Raw genomic sequence first — 19,733 nt, forward strand, 5'->3', positions numbered from 1 at the left:
GGATAAGACAAGAAGTTACATGCCTTGAGACAATAAAAGAGTATAAGCCATAAGGTCATGTCCCCATTTCGAGAAATGAGTTGGTGACTCATACGTGATTACCAGAAGGAAAAGTTAGACCCCCGGAGTAATAGAAATTAGTATAGGCTAGTGAATAAGATAAACTGAACATGAATTTGAGACCGAAGGATTTGATAATAGTTGACATCGTGAGAATTTCAGAGATCGTGTTCCGGGCAATAATTGAATGGACAACAGAAGAATAACTTTTAAAGGTCATTCAGGAAGACGTTTCCCTAAAACAAGCGTTGTGAGCAGATTTAAGCTTAAGAGACTAAGTGTGCCAGTTATACTAGGTGTCACCTTTGTGTGTAAGAAATTAAATTATCCCTGGTACAGAAGGGTTACCGCAAGGCAAGTAAGAGTCCATGAAGATATGAAAAGACGCCAAATATGAAGAGGTGAACCATTTATAGGTAAATCTTCATAGCAATAAATGTTAGTACTCCCCTAAAGGGGGGAAGATGGTGTGATATAGTATTAAGTCGGAGTTATGTGGTTAAGGTTACTATGGAATAGCAAAGGAAGAATGTGGTAGAAATGAGAAAGGAATGAGATTGCATTTATTCAGATCCTACGGATATGATACGACTCCAGAACATTATGTAAGCATGACGACGGGGAGAGGCAGAAAGGGTTCCATCACTAGATGTTATTGACAAGTAAGTGCAAATGAACACCGGATACATACGGAGCCAGTGTGAGGGGTAAGTTAAGACAAAGGATATAACCCACGAGAGATTACGCAGAATATAGATATGATAATGGACTACCGTGTAGTTAGTAGTTGATTCAGGTAGAGCCTAGCCATGGCTAAACAAGAGGGAACCGACAAATCAGCAGGTTGTGCAAGATAAACATAGCGAAACCCAACATAGGGAATTCAGTCTCGCAAATATGATGACATCGTAATCCTTAAGAAATATTTAGATAGGAGTTGGGGTTGTTAAAGGTATCGTATAAGTGTTATGAAAAAAATAGAAAAAAAGGTGCCACTGAGAAGACAGTCAAAAATGTCAGTTCAGAATCAACCTTACGAGCACAAGGGCACGGAGGTAAGTAATTAAGGATAATTATAGGCGAGTAAGAACGTCAAAATTTTTTTCGGGTATACGATGTAATAAGCTCGCAGCTTTACAAAAGTCAAAGGGTCTTTCTTAAGTACTACAAAGAAAGACTAGCTGAGGGAATAAGGAAGAAAGCTTCAACTTAAGCATAGTGACATAAGAGAATTGGTCTTGTAATAATAGTCTCACAACAACATTGTATGCACTCTATAAGAAAGTGGCACATATCGTGACTAATGAACGGGAAGAAAAAAAAAATCAAAAGATGATATTTGAGATCATATGAGTTACAGGAAATTCCAGTATTTGTGGGCAATGAGATAAGCCATTCATGCAACAAGTGGCAGAACGACAACGAAAAGTAATTGCTTATGTTTAAAGATAACTAAGAAAGCACGAGAAGAATTACCCGACCCACGATTTAGAGTTAGTCGCGGTTATTCATGCACTAAAGATGTGGAGGCACTATTTGTATGGCATTCATGTTGATATCTATACGGATCATAAGAGCCTTCAATATATCTTCAATCAAAAGGAATTGAATTTATGCCAAAGGAGATGGTTGGAGCTACTGAAAGACTATGGCGTTGTTATTTTTACCATTCGGGGAAGGCGAATGTAGTAGTCGATACCCACAGCCATAGATATATGGGTAGCCTATCATATTTACAGCCAGAGAAGTGTGAGATAGCCCATGAGATTCATTAGCTAGCTAGTTTTGCAGTTCGATTACTGGACTCAGGTGATACCGGAGTTACTATTCAGGACAAGGCAGCATCCTCTTTAGTAACTGAAGTGAAGGAATACCAATATGAGCATCTTGTGCTAGCTCATTAAAAAGATACATCCCCTCAAAAGGAGAATACAACATTTGAGATTACAGGAGATGGAGTCCTCATATATCGAGGTCAATTATGTGTTCTAATATGGCAGGGTTGCGTCAGTAGGTTATAGGAGAAGTTCACTATTCTCGTTATTCTATTCATGCAGGAGAGACGAAGATGTATCATGATATTAGGGGAATATAACGGTGGGACGGAATGAAGAAGAATATAGCAGAGTTTGTTGCTCAATGCCCTAATTGTCAGCAGGTTAAGATTGAGCATCATAAACCCGATGGATTATTACAGGCTATAGAGATTCCAACTTGGAAATGGGAAGTGATTAATATGGATTTCATCATAGGCTTACCTCATACCCAACGTAAGTTTGATACTATATGGGTTATTGTCGATAGACTTACAAAATTAGCCCATTTTCTGTCTGTCATGACTACTTATTCAGCAGAGGATTATGCAAGGCTTTACATTAGGGAGATAGTACGACTTCATAGTGTCCCTATATCTATTATCTCAGATATAGGTGCTCAGTTTATAGCTAATTTATGGAGGTCCTTCCAAAAAGGATTGGGGACTCGGGTAAGTCTTAGTACATCATTTCATCCCCAGACAGATGATCAGGCGGAACGTACTATGCAGACACTGGAGGATATGCTATGGGCTTGTGTGATGGACTTCAGGAGTAGCTGGGATAATCATCTTCCACTTATTGAGTTCATATATAATAATAGTTATCATTCCAGCATTCAAATGGCTCCATATGAAGCTCTTTACGGATGAAAGTGTAGGTCTCTTATAGGATGGTTCAAGATTGGGGAAACTAAGTTAGTAGGACCAGAGTTGGTACAACAGGAAGTTGAGAAGATTAAGCTTATAAGGGAAAGGCTATTAGCAGCACAGAGTCGTCATAAGTCCTATACAAATAATCGACGACGAGACTTGGAGTTTCAAGTAGATGACTGGGTATTCCTAAAGGTATCACCGATGAAAGGCGCCATGAGATTCGGTAAGAAAGGAAAGCTTAGCCCTCGGTACATTGGACCTTATAAGATTATATGCAGAGTAGGCCAAGTAGCATATGAATTAGACTTGCCTTCCAAATTGGAATATGTACATTTAGTATTTCATATGTCTATGCTCCGTAGGTGTATTGGAGATCCCTTTAAAATAATTCTAGTTGACGATGTTAAGATTACAGAGCTGCTATCATATGTGTAAGCTCATATTGTTATACTAGATAGACAAGTTCAGAGATTAAAAACTAAGGATGTAGCTTCGGTTAAAGTACTTTGGATTAACAATAATGTGGAGGAGATGACTCGGGAAGTTGAATAAGAAATGAAGACTAGGTATTCTCACTTGTTTCCACTTCCGGAGGAGAATCAGAATGAAACATCACAGCCTTTAGGTATGTATATGGTACTTGATTCTTATGTTAGTTATTGTTATTGGTCGTGTGAGGCCATTTGTGTTATTGATGATTGTGGCCCAGTGTGGCTTTGTATTGTTTGGTTTTCTGTGTGACAATTTGGTAGTAGTACCGTTACAGAGGAGACTCCGCAAAAATTTCTATAGATTTCTGGGAGTTTAACATTCGAGGATGAATGTTTCTAAGGGGGGAAGATTGTTACACCTTGTGCGTCCCAAGGTGACTTAATGAATATGAGACTTGTTAATCATTATTTAAATTAGTTTAAAGTCATGTTATGACTCTATATGACGTTTGGATATAATATATAAAGTTTGGGGAAAAAATCGGATTTACGTTCGGAAAAACCAACCAAGGATTTTCCTTGTAACTGAGATTTTTGAGAAATACATTTCGTGTTCTATATGAGGTATTTTGGGATATATTATATATGAAATTGTAGGTCTATGAGTCTAGTGTCCAATGCATTAAACCGTTCATTGATACGACATCGAAGTAGAGAGATATCCACATTTTTGTGAGACTGCACAAGCAGTTCAGTTGGGATCCAATTGAGACGACCTCCAACCTTACATTTTTTTAAAGGTGTTTCAGACTCATTGCGGGTCAATTTTCACCCAATTTTCATCTAACAGCTCTCCAAAACCCTCCCTAACATATCCCAAGTTCTCAAGGGAAATCAACTCAAATCATCATCAAAAGTGTTAAGGACTACAAGAGAATGGTTCTATGATGTTGTGGTGTGATTGAGGGCTATTGTGAGCTACGTTGAGACATGGTTTCGAGTTTTATATGCTGTCCAAGGTATGTATAACATCTTCTTGATTGTGCCTAAGGCTAATCTTGTGTTGGTTATGTTGTTTGAGTGAGAAACCATAAGATAGCACTTGAAAGAACATGGGATGTAGTTGTCTTTGGTTGGACTGTTTTGTGGCTAAATAGATGGTTTGTGGTGGCTGGAAATTGTAAGAAATAATTTGATAATGTTGTGTCTGCTGTTGTTAAGCTTTTCTAGGTGTTAATTACGATTATTTAAGAAAAAAAGATGAAAAAACAAGTGATTGACGATAAAAATTAAGGTACTAGACGTATCGGGCTGTTTTGGAAGGCATTTTGTGGATGTTTTTAACTAGAAATAATATATTACATATAAGTATGATGTTCTGAATGTTATAAACTAATTTATGGAATATGATTTCTATTCAATTTATATCTTGTTGTGAGTAAAAACGAGCTTGCCGCTCAATTTGGTTAAGATAATCGGAGAAACTCATATTGGATCATATTGTTGTTATTGCTATTGTTGGTTATAGTTGTTCTTGGGCTGTTGATGGCCCTTAGTGGTCTTTGGGATGTATTAAATATAGGGGAGTTGCTGTCCGATTTTTCTTAAACCATATGACTAGCCAAATACGATGGTATGACATTATATGTTAACAGCAATATCATTTCACTTATTGTAGATAAAAGAGGTTGTGTTGAGCTTGGTTGAGTAATAAGTAAGAGATCATACTGGTATGTTAAGGCTATCCCTTCTTTTCTTTTGGCATGATCCAAATGATACAAAAGAAACGAGCAAAATACGTAACTTTCATAAATGACTCTATTCATAGAAATACTAGGGGTGTCTATATTCTTGATTCCCCATGTGAATTATTATTATATCCTCTATTCATGGGTCTCAGAAAAATACGTATTTGATAAAGTTTGTCCGAAAGGCATATTGATTTTATGATATTCGAGAAATCTTATTAACGTATTTCTTATGTATTTCATGCATTTATACATGTACATTGACCCATGACCAGAAGGCGTTATATACGCATATATTATATGTATATGGGATATGGGAAAATGTTACGACGTTATATACGCACCACCACCTGATCAACTGGTATACGTTGATGATTTTACCGACAGTGGCTGAGATGATATGATGGGATGCCCTCAGAGGCTTGATGATGTTATGTATGCGTATACCTATGCATGGTATGGCATTTATATGCACATGCATGACATTATAAATTTTCATGATTCACAGAGCTATTCAAATTTTCAGGTTGAGTTCTTTACTCTATGTTTCTTTCAAGTCTTTTATATACTACTGTCATGCCTTATATACTCGGTACTTTATTTGTACTGACCTCCCTTTTGCCTGGGGACGCTGCGTTTCATGCCCGCAGGTCCTAATAGACAGGTTGTGAGTTACCCAAGTAGGCTATCAGCTCAACGGAAGATGTTGGTGCACTCTATTTGCTCCGGAGTTGCTTATTTGGTCAGTATGATTCAGACATGTATTGTTTAATATGGCGGGGCTCTATTCCGACCTTTATGGTATTTATCTACTCTTAGAAGCTTATAGACATATGCCATGTACGTAAAGGATTGTATGGCCTTGTCGGCCTATGTTTAGTGTACGAGTGATCATTTTGGTCTTATAGGCCCAAGTTGGTATTTCATGCTTTATTCTACTTATCTCATGACAGCCTCTCCGTTTCATTTACCTATAATAGTATGATACGAGAGATACGTTATGTTGGTACTCGGTTGAGTAAGGTACCGGGTGCCCGTCGTGGCCCATCGGTTTGGGTCGTGACAACAGTACTGAGTGACTTCTTATCAGTTATCATATATATATATATACTTGGGATGCATTTTCCCTAGGCTGGATTGGCCACATATAGTACTGAGTGACTATGCGCGAGTTGTCATTTATATTTGGGCTGGATATGCCCTGTATAGTGACAAGTGACTAAGCGTGCTGAATATTGAGCGTGATGAGTGGAAATGCGAGATAATGACATTGAATACTCTGAGAGTGTTAGCACATGAGTTCATCAATGTGCTGCATTGCATTAGACATGCATACTTGATATGTAGGCATAGAGAAGTATTTTTCCTCATGCCATATGATAATGGAATTTCTTACGTGTCGTTAAAGTTTTTGAGAAAAATCACAGATTTCAGACTTACTCATATTTTCGGTGATTTCGGCAAAAGATTTGTGTTTTACTGTTATACTTGAAAAGAAAATATTTATTTTCCGGAATTGTATATAAGGTGAGCATTTATTTATTGAGTTATTACTTGTGCTGCTTTAAATTGTGTTGTTATGAGATGTTATTGGTTATTGGAGTTGGACTCTAACTCTTGTCCCAGCTCGTCACTACTTTCAACCTAAGTTAGGTTTGTTACTTATTGAGTATATGGGATCGGTTGTACTCATACTACACTTCTGCACCTTGCATACAGATGTTGGATGTTGATGTTGATGTTGTTGTGCACGACGGGAGCTGGATTTGAAGATGTACATGTGTTCTAGTCATAGCTGCCTCTCGATCTTGGTAGCTTTAGAATTTTAATCCGTTCATGTATATTTCAGACAGATAATGTACTTTATTTCATACCAGCTTTGTAAATTCTAAATCTTCGAAGCTCATGATTTGTACTACCAGTTATTGGAAAATTCTTTTATAAAAGCAGTTGCATTATTTTTTTTTTCTTAATAAATCTCATTAAATTGGATAGTTGTTAATTGGCTTACCTGAAGGGTTTTGTTAGTTGCCATCATAACTAGTTGGATTTTGCGTCATGACAGGTGGTATCAGAGCTCTAGGTTCATAGCTTCTACGAGTCATGAGAAAGTGTCTAGTAGAGTCTTGCGAATCAGTATGATGACGTTCATGCCTATCTTCGAGAGGCTACAGTGCATTTAGGACAAACTTCCCATCTTTCTTTCCTTATCGTGTGGTATTGATTCAGTTTGAAGCGTAACTCTTTGAATCCCTTCCACGCATCCATGTGTGCATAAGAGCGCTCGCTATTAGCTGTACATCGACGACTTTTGAATCCTTAGATGAGGTCTAAGATGTGATTTCTGTGTGCTGATGATAGACCAGTTTGGAGGACTTGTGGTTGGGTTTTGACTGTAGCTTGAGCACGGGGATTTCAATTGTGTGAGCACGTGCTTTTGGACTTATAAGTTTGGTAGTGTCCCAATTAGTGGAATTTATGGCTCGATGAGTGGTTGGATGGCTATATGATGAGTATGATGTGATTGCGGGATGTATTCAGATGAATTGAATGTGACGAGAAGAGTTTGGTTAAGATGTACAAAGGACTATTGGGTGCTTGATTTATATCTTGATGTGATGTATAGTCTCGAGCTCTGAGTGTATAGAAGGATCTTTCATGTTGCTTAATTATGGAACAAAATTCGATTCTCATGTCTTATTAATGAGTTCGGACTTAGGAAAATTGAGTGATTGCATAGTAGTTGTAGTTATGAAAAGGTATAGAGAGATGTCAGTTTGAGGCTAAGTAGGTGGGTTATAACCTGCGAGGTAATCTATGGATGTGTGATTTTTATAATGTTGTGTTGAGGCTTTCCTTTCTACCAGTGGGTTATATTTGTGCGATTTGAGTTTGGATCAGTTGTAATAGTTGACCTGACTATCACATGGATGTATGCCAGCTTAGTAGATGATTGGAGGTACTATAGGGTTTGTGTTATGTGAAATTATGAAGGATTTAGTTGAATCTCCCTGCGGTATTATGGTTGTAATATAGTATGGGTGTTGCGAGTTATCAGATGTTTTATTCCATGACTTTGAACCAAGTGGGGGAGTCTGTTATCGACGAGTTGATTGATGGTTATGTGTTGTATTAGTTTCGGTTTGAGGTATACTCATGAATCAGTTATGGCTTGCAGAGGTTAAGATCGAGGATGATTAGAGTGAGGGAATTTTAGGATACGGGTTGTATTACGCTCTATGGGTATATGTGATTCATGGAATGATTGAGTGGTTATTTGTGAGAGATGCAGCGTGCATGGATCGGTTGTTTAGAGGTATGGATTACTTCTGTGGGTGTTATTGTGCTAATGGGGCACAGGCCGTTCGGCCTGTTTGGGCGGTACACGTTAGATTTGAGCAGAGTAGATGACTCTCGAAAGGGTTCTAATGGGTCCAAGATTTATATGTGGCAATTGGGAATTTTTTTCAAGATGTGCATATGGCTAGAATCTGATATTTACATTGAATGGTGTCAAGACTTGCGGTATTTTTGTATCATGATAGATTCTACATTTCAGTATCATAAGGGTAAAAAGGAACGACTTTAGATTCACAGAAGGTCTCTTCAAAATGTGTATCTCGGTTGTGGTACTTTTGGGGTACCTAAGAGGGAATACAATGGCTTATGGGCCTTAGGGTGGTGCGGTTTTATTTTATTATCTTGCGGGGTGAGTTTTGGTTAAGGATCGTGGTGTTATGTAATAAGAAGTATCACCTTGAGGGTAATTCAGAAGGAACTCAGAGAAATAGTACAGCTTGGTAGAAGTTTGGATAAGTACGGTAATGGATATGATCTGTTTGTTTTTGGGTACTTATGATGTGGTGAGGATCTACAAGTTCTTTGGTGTCAATACTCTTGGGTTTGGTGACCTGCGTGGCTTGGTTGAGTTAGAGAGACCCAGTTCTGATGGTTTGGTTATGGGCAAATGGGTTTGGAAGAGTTCTCGATAGTTTCTACCACGGTTTGAGATAGATATTTCCTACCGATATGAGGAGCACATTGCATATTGTGATTTTTTTCTGGATGGGATCAAATGGAAGGTTTCTTACTGATCGAGTATGTATTCTGCTGGTGACTTAGAGTTGATTATGAGATACTCGTACTTTTCATATGATAGCATGATAGATGCGATGTGTTGTGTAGGATTGAGATTGTATGTGCAAGGTCACAGTTCAATTTTGAAGGGATGGTCATGAATTCTTAGACAACATGGACGGTTTCAGACGTATAGATGAATATTATTACTACTTGGTATTTCCTGAGATGGGTGCGCATTTCAGAAGGTGCATTATGTTTTGACTTATGGATGCTTCATTGATTTTGTTGTACTCGCTTGGTTGATCTACTATTGATATTCAGGTTTTTCTATGTGGCATAGAAGAATTATCAAAGTATTCCTCATGGGATGATCATGTATGAGAGATGTATTAGACATTCGGGCGATGGAGTTGGAATCAGATAGGGTGATTCGTGTGCTCTAGGTATTTGGAGACTGGGAGTTCTCAAGAGTAGATTGTTTCGTGGTTGTGGACTGTGAAAAATGTGGTCAAATCTAGCCAGAGAATAGTATATGTTATGATTAAGTCATTGTGGACTTTCGGAGGGTTATTTATCCATCTTTGGGGACCAAGGTTGATTTGGGGTTCAATGGTAGGCCCAATGAGGATGTGTATTCTACACCGGGTCGGATTGGTTGACTCCGTACTGCTATTGTTGAGGGATGTGCCATTCGGTTAGAGTTGAGCTTATTTGTGTTCTGATATGTTCTATGAGTTTCCTTTCTATGCCAGGAGGGGTTGTGATTCGTTGGTTATATGCACACATGGTGCGGTTCTATTTGGGCCTTGTAGCAAAATTTGAGCAAGATGGGTATTAGGGTGTTGAATGAGTGATTGTGCATTGGTTGTGTTCTTTCCGGACTGTGGTATTGTGTTATTTGTTTCTCCGTGGTTACAGTCATGTATCTTTGGTACTTGATGTTGAATTGCACGTGGTTTTTGATTTCAGGCATGGGCTTGAGGTATTTCATATGGACCAGTGTTTGGATGGGGTCACACATTGCAGCAGAGTTATGTTGCGATATGATCCTTTATGTTAGATTCGTGTGTCTTGGTTCTACTATGTATGCTGGATTCGTAGCATTGCGATTATGGTGGTACTTGTTGAACTTGCGGGATGGTTTTCTCGTTTGAGTCATTTTCCATGATTGGACACATTTGGATTGTTGCTTATTGGTGCACGGATTTCACGGGTTGTGGCTTTAGGTTGTATTGATGAGGCAAGTCACTAGAGTGGTTGTGTTTGATGAGATAAGGTCATTAGACCTAGAATGGATACTATCAGATTTAATTACGGAAGAATAATATCGGAAGTTGGCTTAGGATTTGGCTTTAGTTCTTGTCGGACGAGAGAGAGCTCCAAGACTTGTTGATATGATGAATGGTTATGAGTTCTTCATGTTTCTTTCATCATTGGCAGTGTACGAAGGTTTTAGAATGAGGTTTTGTTTGATATGAGGTTTATTACCGGTAACGGGTTTGTTTTGAGCAATTATTGTGGTTAGAATGTTTGCCTCCAGTACGCGAGTTATGCGGTATATCATGTGATTATATCCTGGGTTATGTTTATGGCTTGATACAACTTGTTCAGACTTATACAGTATGTAGATGCAAGGTTCGGATCTTGTAGGAAGTTCCGGATGTTGGAATTGGATTCTGTGGTTTACGGGCTAAGGTTGAAGTAATGATCTTCAGTTATGTTTGTGTTACCGGGCCTAGATCGAATAGGGTGACATAGGATCACCCCCAGGTACATGCATGGTAAGATTACACGGCGATTTGATGGCTTTGGAACGACTCTTGCCACGTTCGAGGCCGAACGTATGCTTAAGTGGGGGAGGATGTAATGACCTGACTGGTCATTTTGAGCATTTTCACTTCCCTCGGTGGTTTGAGGGCATGAGTAGCTCCGTATGATGTAGTATGACTTGTGTGTATCATCGGTTTCGATTTTCGGGTGATTCGAAATTAGTTTGGAAGAATGATTCTCAACTAGGAAGGTTTAAGTTGGAAGAGTTGACCAAGTTTGACTTTTGCGTATTTGATCTCGGATCAGAGTTTTGATGGTACCGCTAGGTCAGGATGGTGATTTTGGACTCAGGCGTATGCCCGGATTAGCATTTGGATGTCTCTAGAAGGTTTCGGCACAAGTCGGCTAAAGTTGGAAATTCGAAGGTTTGGAAAGTTCATAAGTTTGACCGGGGGTGGACTTTGAGGATATCGGATTGTGGTTCCGGGAATTGGAATAGCTTTGTTATGTTATTTGGGACTTGTGTGCAAAATTTAGATTAATTCCGGGTTGATTTGATGCGTTTCAGCGCAAGTTTTGAAAGTCGAAAGTTCAAAGTTCATTCAAGTTCGAATTGAGGTGCGATTTGTGATTTGGATATTTTTACGTGTGATTCGAGGTCTCGAGTAGGTTCGTGTTATGTTACGGGACTTGTTGGTATGTTCGGACTGAGTTCCGAGGGGCTCGGGGTGAGTTTCGGGGTGGTTTCGGACTATTTCTAGGCCATTATTAGTTGCTGATTTTTGGTTACAGGGGTGTACATTGCAATAGCGTGGATTTGGCCGCGATAGCGAAGAGAAAAATAGGAAAAATGGAGTTGTGAATTGCAATCGCGGAAGCTATCACGCGATCGCATAGAAGAAAAATCTCTGCTGCATTGACCTAACTTTAGAAGCTTATAACTTGCAATCCATAAGGAATTTTGAAATGATCCAAAAATGACAGTTGTAGACCTTTTAGGTCTAGTTTTCAGAAAATCTAACCGTTTGTCATTTAGAATTTTGTACAAAATGTTATGGCTAATACACTACAAGCTGTCTGAGAAGAGTTGGGGAGGGTTAAATGGAAGTTTGTTCATCATGATCGCGGGGAAATGGCCGCGATCGCATAGGGTAAAAATTGTCCTGCAAAATTTTGTAATTGCAATCGAGAGGTTTGTGACAGCGATTGCGAAGGGTACCCCCTGGAACAATGTATAAAGTACTCTATTTCGAAGGTTTCAGACATTTTTGCATTTTTGGAGCTATGGAGCTCTGATTGAGATGATTTTTAAAGCAATTTTTACCATATGGATTGGGGTAAGTATTCTCCACTCATTTTTAATTATATTTCATGAATCTTTCTTCATTTTTGGCATTTGATTGAGGATTTCAAGAGATAAATTTGGGGGGGGGGGGGGTTGCCTAAAGTTTCATAGAGTGAGCTTTTGAGTTTTGAATATCGACCCGGAGTCAGATTTGGGTGAAACTAGTATGGTTGGACTCGTAATTGAATGGGTCGTCAGATTTTATAAGTTTCGTCGAGTTTCGAGGTGCGGGCCCATGTTGGAATTTTGGGTTGATTTTTGGCTTTTGATTAAAGATTCGACCTTTATCGATTGGGTTTGTTTCCTTTGAAATTATTTGATGTATTTGAGTTATTTTTTGCTAGTTTCGAGGCGTTCGGAGGTCGATACGCACATGATGGCATTTTGGAGCATCGTCTGGCTTGCTCGGTTTTGGATTTGGCTTGTTCGAGGTTAGTAACACTTCTAAACTTGGTGCTGAGGGTATGAAACCCCGAATTACGTGTTATGTGATTGATGTTGAGGTGACGCGCATGTTAGGTGACGGGCGTGTGGGCGTGCACCTTGTGAGTTGTGATTTAGTCGATTTTGTGAAACTGTGTAGCTATCTTATCTGAACATTTTTTATGTACTCTATGTGTTAGAGCACTTGAGCTGTAATTTATACTAGAAATCATGTTTACGCTATATGTTGGTACTATTGGGATCCACAGTGGCCATTTTTTATTGTTGAGTTATTTGCTTAATTGCAGTTATGTACGCACTCGCATTTATCATTTCATATCATATCTCAGTCTCTATTATTGTATATTGTCACATCTTGCATCATTGATTAGGGTTGCTTAGTATGAGCGTTGTGAGCCCGTGAGACTGGAGAGATTGGTGACTGAGTTGGGCCTTGAGTGTCTCTCTCTCTCTCTCTCTCTCTCTCTCTCTCTCTCTCTCTCTCTCTCTCTCTCATATATATATATATATATATATATATATATATATATATATATATATATATATATATATATATATATATGGATCGGGTTGCACGCCGCAACGAGCCTTATGGCTATATATATGTGGATCGGGTTGCACGCCGCATGGCCTAATTGTGAGGATATTTATGGGACCGGGTTGCACGCCGCAACATGTTTTATTGATTTATACCTGAATTTGGCTTATTATAGAGCTTGGGCTGAAGGAGCCCCTCCGGAGTCTGCACACCCACAATGAGCGGGATGGAATTTCCCTGGTATGGATCTTGCCTAATTATTTATATTGAGGGATGGATCTTTCCTGGGCATGGATCTTGACCGAATCATTTATATTGAGGGATGGAGTTACTGATTATCAGTTGATGGATATACATATATACTTGGGATGGATCTTCCCTGGGCTGGATTGGCCATATACAGTACTGAGTGACTGTGCGCGAGTTGTCATTTATATTTGGGCTGGATCTTCCCTGTACAGTGACGAGTGACGAAGTGTGATGAATATTGAGCGTGATGAGTGGAAATGCGAGATAGTGAGATTGAGTACTATGAGAGTGCAAGCACATGAGTTCATCACTGTGTTGCATTGCATTAGACATGCATACTTGATATGTAGGCATAGAGAAGTATTTTTCCTCATGCCATCTGATAATGGAATTTCTTATCTGTTGTTAAAGTTTTTGAGAAGAATCACAGATTTCAGACTTACTCATATTTTTGGTGATTTCGGCAACAAAATTGAGTTTTACTGTTATACTTGAAAAGAAAATATTTATTTTCCGAAATTGTATACTAGCTGAGCATTTATTTATTGAGTTATTACTTGTGCTGCTTTAAATTGTGTTGTTATGAGATGTTATTGGTTATTGGAGTTGGACTCTGACTCTTGTCCTAGCTCGTCACTACTTTCAACCTAAGTTAGGTTTGTTACTTATTGAGTACATGGGGTCGGTTGTACTCATACTACACTTTTGCACCTTGCGTGCAGATGTTGGATGTTGATGTTGTTGTACACTGCGAGAGCTGAATTTGAAGATGTACTTGCGTTCCGGTCATAGCTGCTTCTCGATCTTGGAAGCTTTAAAATTTTAATCTATTCATGTATATTTCAGACAGATGATATACTTTATTTCATACCAAGTTTGTAAATTCTAAATCTTAGAAGCTCATGATTTGTACTACAAGTCCTTGGGAAATTCGTGTATAAAAGCAGTTGTATTATCATTTTTTTTCTTAATAAATCTCATTAAATTGGATAGTTGTTAATTGTTTTACCTGACGGGTTGGGTCAAGTGCCATCACGACTAGTTGGATTTTGGGCGTGTCAGATGGATATTTTGATTATTCAAATCATCGTGTAGATACTAAGTAATTATACTAGATAATATTATTGTTTTGGTATAACTATATATGTTATAATAATTTAAATATTTAGTATGTATGTTTACTTTATCTTTTAATTTTAATTAAATTAAATAAAAATATAATAACAGTCTCTTATAATAAATATTTAGATTTATTTTTCTCTTTAAAATAATTATAAAACCTTGATACTATCATTTTTGGTAATTTGACACTCAAAAGCACTTTTTATAAAGATTGACCAAACATAATTTGTTTATCAAATAATGCAAAAGGTACTTCTGAAATGAATTGGCCAAACATAAATTATTTTTTTTCAAAAGTACTTTTAAAAAAATTACTTTTCAAAATAAGCCGTTTTTGGTAGCTTGACGAAACGGGCTCTAAATGGCCTATACCAAAAACCTAGCAACTTCACTTCTGCCATCTCACAAGTCACAACTTTGGTAATTCTCAATTATTGGCTATGTTAAAGGAATTTTCACCGGTGATTCTACCTTGAATTGTGGTCTTCTTTTATAGAAGAAAAAATCAATGAAGTGTCTTACCAACCAAGTAAATGATTTAATGTTTCTTTTTTGAGAATTCAATTTTTTAATTTAATGTTTCCATATTGACCGAATACTTTTAATAAGTATAAGTCTCAAAATATGAGGGTGTGGTTGAAAGAGGAAATTTATATAGGGAGTCTGTATTCGAGTTCTCTGAATTAGTCGGACTAATAAATACCAGATACATGATTATACCAAAAGAAAGAACAAATTCTACATATTGTAATTGGAGTATATCTTTTGTGGTACAAGCTAAGCCGTAATGTCTCCACCTCCGATGGCAGTGGTGTAGAGGCGTTTCCAAGTTGAGGGATATAGGTTCACGTGAACTCATACTTCTCTTCCTAAATCATGTATAACAATATTATATTTTTTCAAAATTACTTAAATACTTCATCCGTGCACTTTTACTTGTCCAGTATTCTAGAAATAGATTTTTACTTTTACTTGTCACTTTTAGCATATTAAGAGAAAACAATTTCTTTTTTCCTATAATACCCACAATATTAATTACTCATTTCAAATTATTTTCTCAAATCTATTAAAAGTATGCATCAATTAATATGAGTATCATGGTAAATTATACACTTCATTTATCATTTCTTAAGAGGTGTGCAAAGTTCATAATGGACAACTAAAACTGAACGGAGGGAATATATATTTAGAGAATAATAAACAAAATTGGCTTTGAGGCGTGAAAATCGACTGTACTTAAAGAGTTATCGCCTGTATACTAATTTAGAGAAAATACAAAACGATTCTCTTCAGGATACAACAAAGTCCTCAAGGTGGCCGCTGAAGTATGCTAAGAACTAGGTCCTCATGGTGGCCGCTGAAGTATGCTAAGAACTAGGTCCTCAAGATAGTTGTTGAAGGTTCCTACAAGGTAGTAACTTTTGCACAAAGTTATTATAATCCGAGATTGCTGGAAAAAGGCTGTAAATTAGATAATGACAATTGTCCAATATTTGCTCGCATAAGTGATAGACAAGAACCACAAGATTTATGGAGTCCTTGGAGCTTTAGCAGTCCTATCAAATGAGAAGTTGACTGTGTATAGGCCTCTCAAAGATCGTAGAGTACTAGGAAGTTAAATACTTTCCTGATGGACTGAGGATATTATTCTTTTGCACATCAACCGAGGAACAACATTTCAACACTCAAGATGATCGTTGGTGTCATTGTTCTTGTCACGACCCAAAATCTCACCTGTCATGATGACGCCTATCTCAATACTAGGCAAGCGGACAATCTCAATAAAATCCCATATCTTTTATGTTTAAAAATAAAATAATTAAATTCAGCGGAAGAAAATTCACAAATACATATATAAACACTCCCAAAACCAGTGTCACTAAGTACATGAACATCTAATATGAATACCAGTCTAGAAAATACGGTCTATAATAATCTAAGACTAAATACAGTAAACAAGGAGATAGGGAAGGAGAGACAAGGTCTGCGAAATACGGCAGCTACCTATGAATCTCCGGAAAATCAACTGTGCGAGAGAATCAACACCCGCTATGTCCGAAAATACCTAGATCTCCACACGAAGTGCAGGGTATAGTATGAATACAACCAATTCAGCAAGTAACAAGAATAACTAAGGAACTGAAGATAATGACGAGCTACACAATTATAGTTCATTTTCAGTAATTCCAGCAGAGAGTAGACATGCTATCAATTCCAGCAGTTAAAGTCAAATCAGTTTTATACCGTTCATGTAATCCAGATATAAAATCTTTCAGAGAATTTCACAACAATGACAGATAGCAACTAAGTGCAACAATAAATGAAAAGCAAGTACAACCTCTCAGTCCAACAGTTACTCAACTAGTCACAACAGCTCAACCACTCGGCTCTCAGCCCTCAGCACTCACACTCAATGGGTACCCACGCTCACTGTGGGTGTACAAACTCCGGAGGGGCTCCTATAGCCCAAGCGCCATAATCCGCACGGACAACTCACGTGCTATAATATCTTTACCTCACCGATAGGCCCTCGGCCTTACTCAGTCCTCAACCTCTCTAGTCTTTCGGCTCTCGAAAATTACAAAGATCAATCCAAACAAAGATAACATAGTGTATCGACAAAATCAAGAAAGACTGAGGTATGATACGCAAGTAAAATCATGACTGAGTACAAGATAGAAATTAGCAAATAATTCAACAAGTACGCGACCAATGCGGGTCCCAACAGTACTATCACATAGCCTAAGCATGATTCCTAACATGATTTGCAGTCAAATTTCTTTAACACATAGAGAGCATATAGCTAACAATAAATTATTCAACTATACAGTTTCCACGGAACAAACCAAGTCATAATTTCCTCGGTGCACACCCACACGCCAGTCACCTAGCATGTGCGTTACCTCCAAAATAATCACATGACACAAAAATCCGGGATTTCATCCCCTCAAAACCATATTTAAAACTGTTACTTACCTCAAACCGTGAAATTCTTATTCTGCTAAGCCTTTACCTTGTGAATTGGCCTCCAAACGCCCCGAATCTAGCCACAAATAATTTAATTCAGTAAATAAAATTTATTGGAATTAATTTCATAAGAAAATACAAGTTTTCCATAAATAATCCAAAATTTAGCTCAAAATCATGTCTGTGGGGCCCACATCTCAGAACCTGACAAAAGTTACAAAATCCGAAAGCCCATTCAACCACGAGTCTAACCATACTAATTTTACCAAAATCTGACCTCAACTCGACCCCCAAAACTTCGAATCTTGTTTTCAAATCCCTAAGTTCAAACCCCCGATTTACACCTCAAAAACACGTAATCTAGTTGGATTATTCAATGATAATTCAATACTATAGAGTAGAAATGATCACATGGGGCTTACCTCAAGTTTTCCCGTGAAAACCTCGCTCAAAATCACACAACCCGAGCTTGAAATGCCCAAAAATAGCAAAAGCTCGAAACTCCTCCAATTTTATTCTGTCAAGGGCCTGTCGCACCTGCGACCAGATTAGCCGCATATGCGGTCTCGCAAGTGCGACGAAATGTCCGCATCTGCGATCTCCCAAAATGTTCCCTCCACTTTTGCGTGTTCCTTTTCACACCTGCGACCTCGCAGGTGCAAAAATCTCTTCGCATCTGCGACTACTGCCCCTTTTCACGTCTGGTCACTTCTGTGATGGCTGGTGCGCGCATGCGGCTTCGCACCTACGATCAGACCTCTGCAGGTGCGAAATTACCAAAAGCAAAATTTCCAGTAGTGGTCTTAAGTCCGAATTTGATCTGTTAACCATCCGAAACTCACCCGAGGCCCCCGGAACCTAAACTAAATACACCAACAAGTTATAAAATATCATACGAACTTAGTCGAGTTTTCAAATCACATCCAATAATACTAAAACCTGAATCACAAATAGATTCAAGCCTAATGAACTTCAAAACTTCCAATTTCTACAAACGACGCCGGAACGTATCAATTCACGTCCGATGGACCTCAAATTTTGCACACAAGTCATAAATGACATAACTGAGGTATTCAAATTTTCAGAATCGGATTCCGACCCCGATATCAAAAAGTCAACCCCCCGGTCAAACTTTCCAAAAATTCAACTTTCGGCATTTCAATCCAAATTCCACTACGGACGTCCAAATAATTTTTCGGACACGATCCTAAGTTCAAAAATACCATACGGAGCTATTGGAATCATCAGAATTAAATTTCGAGATCATTTACACATAAGTTAATGTCCGATCAACCTTTCCAACTTAAGTTTTCAATTATGAGACTCAGTGTCTCATTTCACTCCGAAATCCTTCCGGACACGAACCAACTAACCCGATAAGTCATAAATCAATTGTAAGGCATAAATTCAGTAAATTGAGGAACGGGGTTATAATACTCAAAATGACCGGCCGGGTCGTTACATTCTCCTCCTCTTAAACAAACGTTCGTCCTTGAACTGGTTTAGAATCATACATGGAGTCTCAAATAGGTGTGGATATTAGCCCTGCATCTCCTGCTCAATCTCCCAAGTAGCTTCTCTGACTGGATGGCCTCTCCACTGTACCTTCACTGATCCTATGTTCTTTGACCTCAGCTTTCGAACCTGCCGGTCTAAAATAACCACCGGCTCTACATCATAAGTCAAATTACTGTCCAGCTGCACTGTACTGAAATCCAGAATATGAAATGGATCCCCGACATACTTCCGGAGCATGGATACATGGAACACTGGATGAACACCTGATAGACTAGGTGGCAAGGCAAGTTCATAAGCCACCTCTCTAATCTTCTTAAGTATCTCAAAAGACCCAATATACTGAGGGCTCAACTTGCCCTTCTTCCCGAACCTCAACACACCCTTCATGGGTGAAATCTTGAGTAGAAACTTCTCCCCAACCATGTAAACAACATCACGAACCTTCTTGTCGGCATAACTCTTCTGTATAGACTGCACCGTGCGAAGCCGTTCCTGAATCACTTTGACCTTCTCTAAAGCATCCTGAACCAAGTCACTACCCAATAGCCTAGCCTCACCCGGCTCAAACTAACCCAGCTGAGACCGGCACCATCTCCCATACAAAGCCTCATACAGAGCCATCTAAATGCTTGACTGGTAGCTATTATTATAAGCAAACTCCGCGAGTGGCAAAAATTGATCCGATGAACCCCCAAAATCAATGACACAAGCGCGTAGCATATCCTCTAATATCTGAATAGTGCACTCGGACTGTCCGTCCGTTTGAGGGTGA

The sequence above is a fragment of the Nicotiana tabacum genome, chromosome 2, assembly GCF_000715075.1.
Source record: "Nicotiana tabacum cultivar K326 chromosome 2, ASM71507v2, whole genome shotgun sequence".
In the NCBI taxonomy this organism is placed as follows: Eukaryota; Viridiplantae; Streptophyta; class Magnoliopsida; order Solanales; family Solanaceae; genus Nicotiana; species Nicotiana tabacum.